We start from the raw sequence: 4,945 nt of genomic DNA on the forward strand, positions 1-4,945 counted from the left end.
GGAAGACGGAGAAAGGAGTTCTCAAAAGCTCACTGGCCAATAATCCTATATTAAACAATGAGTTTTCATATCAAGAGACTTTGTCTTAAAGCAATAAACAGAGAGTAATATAAGAATATATACAAATAATACAAGAAGTAATACAAGATGTCCTGCTCAGATCTCTGTATGCCCATGATCTCAAACATATACATGAACAGGAACATACATGTACTCATGGACATGAACACAATCACAGAGTTTTGCTTTTAACTGAATAGAAAGAGGGTCCTTTAGTATCAGAATCTGTTTTCTCCTTTGATTGACAATAGCATTATAATTATGATACAATATATAATTTTAAAAGAACCCTTCTCTTACACTCTAGAAAATCAACTTCTAGATTCACTTTCTGTGTCTTTGCTGGAACTGAGGTAAAACCTGTACCATTTTGTTTTGCTTGTACATTTGGTATGATGTTTACATTATATGGAGGTGTGAATAGCAGAATTTTAAGTGTCCTCTAAGATTTGTATTCATTGATTCTTCAATCAAACACATGCTTTCTCTTTACTACAGTGAAGGATTTTACAGAAAGCATTAAGGTTCTTAATCACCTGACCCTAAAGGATGGAAATCATTTAGTGTTATCTGAACAGGTTCTTTGTAATCAACCACATCCTTAAAATCAGAAGAGCACAGCAGAAGAGCCACTCAAATACATGAGGTGGAAAGCAAGGGCAGGGAGACAAGTAGGAAAGGGATATAAGCAATGCAACTATAAAATGGCAATTGCTGCTGATTAGAATAGGTTGTCCTAACAGCTTAGGGATAAAAACAGTCTTCATATTTGGAGTCTAGTCACCCGTGAGGTATAACAGAAAACACCAGTGATTGCATATGGTTGCCTTGAGTGAAATTCTGAAGGCAGTTTTGGATGGTGTCTTGGCATGAGTAGAAGAAGGCAGAGTTGAGGTTGTTATACTGGAAGAGAATGAGAAAGTAACATCTTGAAAATGTCATTCAAGATGTCGAGAGAAATTCAGATACTTTCTTTGCCATCATCACTCTCTTTCACAGCATGGAAACAAAGTCCAGATGAACGTCAGAATAAATACACGATATCTACTGAATACTCTGAACATTATTTTTGTGTAATCTCCAAAAAAAACCAAAGCAAAATATAAAGTTTCCAGAATGAAATCTTTGTAGAGTTTCAGAACTTTTGGATGAATGAAGCAGCTTTACTCTTTCATTTAATATTGTGATATCTATGGTGGTAGTAGTTTTTTTGTAGTCTACACTTGGTATGTGAATTTCGGGACAATTAATAATAAAACTAATTATGTCAAAGCTTTGCCATATTTTAGACCAATAGTACAAAGATGAAGAAAGAACCTAATTAAATGATGCTGTGTGAGAGAGATCTGCAGGTCTTGTGATACCCTTGCAAGTTGGAGTACCTGTCTCTCTTGTAGGACAGATTCCTTTGCACCTGTGTGAAAGCTCATTTGGCATGTCTCAAAAGAACTTGCCTTAGAAGATGATCTTCAGTCTTTTGATATACTGTGAGTTTTCCTAAAAACTTACTGTCTCCCCCAAAGAACCTAAATAACAGTATATTGCAGAACACACCTGGTACAATTGTGGGGATGATTTTACAATGAAAACTTATGTATGATTAAAACATTAATGTGTGTATGTGTTACTAATTTTCACTGACCAAAGTCTGAGATATATGTATCTGAAAATATTTGAATGTATTTGTAAAATGGGGTATGATCATCACTTCTCATTTGGATTTAATTAATATGGTTTCTGCATGCTGGCAAGATTCCCTGGAAGTGCTTATAATTGTTTGTTTGGATAGATGCCTAAAGTTTGAAACCTGGAATTCAAAGGTGGCCTGCACTTACAAGAAAGAAAATTTGAGAATCACCAGAAAATTCTCAGCATAATAGAGGAAGCCACAAAGACTTTGGGCTGAGGAGGCTAGGTGCTTTTACCATAAGGTCCTTCAGATCACTTCCCAACTTTTCTCTGCCACCTGACAAACCTCAGAACACACATTACCAAGATTCAGAAGAACATGGTCAATGTGAGTACCAGAGTCTCTGAATCGCACCTGTAACGAATTTGCTTAGCTTTCAAGATGCTCATGAGATGCTTGGCAAGTTCCTTAAGGGAAACAAAGCAAAACAGGTCCATTTCATCCACAGAAGCAGAAGCTGAACATTATATTCAGATCTCCATGTCTTTGATTCTGTCTGGTTTATGATCTCAAGACACTTTCTGAATTGAGTGTGGTTTTCTAGAGTGTGTGCGTATGGTTGCTTGTCCGTGTTAGGTATGCTACAGGAAGAGCAGCATTGCCTTTCATGAACTTCAACAAGACACAATATATCAAAACATGATATATTATTATTGTGCCAACTTAATTCCAATGACTTAGTTCTTAGATTAAATACCTCACAGAGAAAAATGTAGGAAATGATACTGGGAATGAACCATGTGGCAATAGCAAAGCATGGGTTAGGATGTCATTCAAGTCTATTTTAAAAAGCTATATAAGATAGTATGGCACAGATAAAGAGGGAATGTTCATATTGTTTATGGATCAAAGAATTTAAACTCAATGTTGCCTATTGTCACAAAATCCAGAACATTACTGTATCACCATTGGTTATGATGGAGGCTGTGCATGTCATATAACAAATATTTTTCTCAACAGATCAAACATTCTATTTATTTTCCTAATTATTTAATGTTTATTTGGATTTTACAACTGTATATTAAATGGGCCTATAGAGGTTGTACAGTGGTCAAAACCACTTGTTGCTCTTACAGGGAACCTGGGTTCAGATCCCAGGAGTCACATGGCTGCTTATAATCATTCATAAATCCACTTCCAAGGGCTCTGAAATTCTCTTCTGACTTCCTTGGGCACCAGGAATACATGAAGTGCACATACAACAATAAAAACATTCATATACATAAAATAAAAATAAATAAATCTAATATTCAAAATTCTATATCTGAAATGAACACACTATAGACACAAAATTCCTACCAGTTTTTATTAACCATCTAAAGTTTATCATGGTCAAACAGTATTTTCTGTGAAGCTTCTCATCATGAATGAAATAGTAAATTAAAAGCAATACTTCTTATATAAGAATTTTTTTTCAGGCCCTGCTATACCGGGTAAGAAGAGCTCCCCGGCTGCTGGACTGACTTGCAGTGTTCTTCAAAACCGGGATTTCACCTTGTTTCACGGGAAGACCAGGAAGCAGAATTCTACCCAGGCCTGAAAGTTTTCACCAAGAAGAAGAAAGACTCTATGGCATTAAACCTGACAATCAGCCTACGCTAAACATCCCACGACAGGGGACCGTGGACATCGAAGCATACTTTGAAAGAATTGGCTACAAGAACTCGGTGAATAAAATCGACTTGGCCACATTAACTGGAGTTCTTCAGCACTATATGCGAGCAGTTCCTTTTAGAATCTTAACATGCATTGTGGAGAAACCATGCATCTGGACTTAGAGGCCACTTTTGACCACATAATAAGGAAGAAGAGGGGTGGATGGTGTCTCCAGGTTAATCATCTGCTGTACTGGGCTCTGACCAAAATGGGCTTTAAAACCACAATGTTAAGAGATTATGTTTACATAACTCCAGCCAATAAGTACAGCAGTGAAATGGTCCACTTTCTAGTACAGGTGACCATCTGTGACAGGAACTACATTGTACATTCTGCTTATGGAAGCTCCTACCAGATGTGGAAGCCTGTGGAATTGATATCTGGGAAAGATCAGCCTCAGGTGCCTGCCATCTTCCGTTTGACAGAGGAGAATGGAACCTGGTACTTTGACCAGATCAGAAGAGAACAGTATGTTCCGAACGAAGAATTTGTTAACTCAGACCTCCTTGAGAAGAACAAATATCGAAAAATCTATTCCTTTACTCTTGAGCCCCACATTATCGAAGATTTCGAATATGTGAATACCTACCTTCAGACATCGCCATCGTCTGTATTTGTAGGCACATCGATCTGTTCCTTGCAGACCTCAGAAGGGGTTCACTGTTTAGTGGGCTCCACGTTTACAAGTAGGAGATTCCGTTATAAGGACAATGTAGATCTGGTTGAGTTTAAGAATGTAAATGAGGAAGAAATAGAAGACATACTGAAAACTACATTTGGCATATCTTTGGAGAGAAAGTTTGTGCCCATACATGGTGAACTACTTATAACTATTTAGGGTAAGGAGGAAAATTATTCTCCATTATTATTTCATAGTCTTAAACATTCTAAACATATTCAAATTTATCCATAACAGAAATCACCTAGCTTAATATTGATCAACTAATGACCTGTTATACCTTCTATTTCCTACATTTTATATAAAATAACCTTAATTGTCCTGTCATTTCACCAATAAAAGTATGAGTTATAATTAAATAAAAATGTTTATGGATGCAATGACAATCCTTTCAACATTAATCAACAAAAATTACTTAAGGAAGATGTGGAAATCTTGGGAGTCTATTCATTTGTAGAAAAACCTCGCAACATTATTTTATTGTTGAACTCACATAAAAAAAAATGGTTGAATATGAATAATCAGAGAACAACAGGTATTAAATTCAGCCAGACTAAACTTGGTGTCGAAGGTTTATAAGAAGCCATGCTCACAACTAAAGATCAGAATAAAGCAAAGAAGAATGAGCCATCATTCCAGATCCAGGTAACTTCCGAATCCTTGAAACAGAACTGAAGCCAATGAACTCAGCATCTGTGAATAGGTGCCAAGACAAGGACACGGCTTAGAATTTCTTGCAGAACTAATTTTGCAGACACGGTTATTTTTGTATTTGATTTTTTTCAAACTATGAGAGTACTGGTATTTAGAATTAAATGATTTATATATCATGTAATAATCTTTATAGCCTATAATATTAC

The 4,945-nt window shown here is 36.1% G+C and overlaps 1 pseudogene; it reads left to right on the forward strand.

Annotated features, from left to right (window-relative positions):
* The first annotated feature begins 1,007 nt into the window (after positions 1–1,007).
* On the forward strand, positions 1,008–4,244 carry LOC114628739 (annotated as a pseudogene).
* The last annotated feature ends 701 nt before the right edge of the window (positions 4,245–4,945 follow it).

This window comes from Grammomys surdaster, unplaced genomic scaffold (assembly GCF_004785775.1).
Source record: "Grammomys surdaster isolate TR1022 unplaced genomic scaffold, NIH_TR_1.0 271, whole genome shotgun sequence".
Lineage (NCBI taxonomy): Eukaryota > Metazoa > Chordata > Mammalia > Rodentia > Muridae > Grammomys > Grammomys surdaster.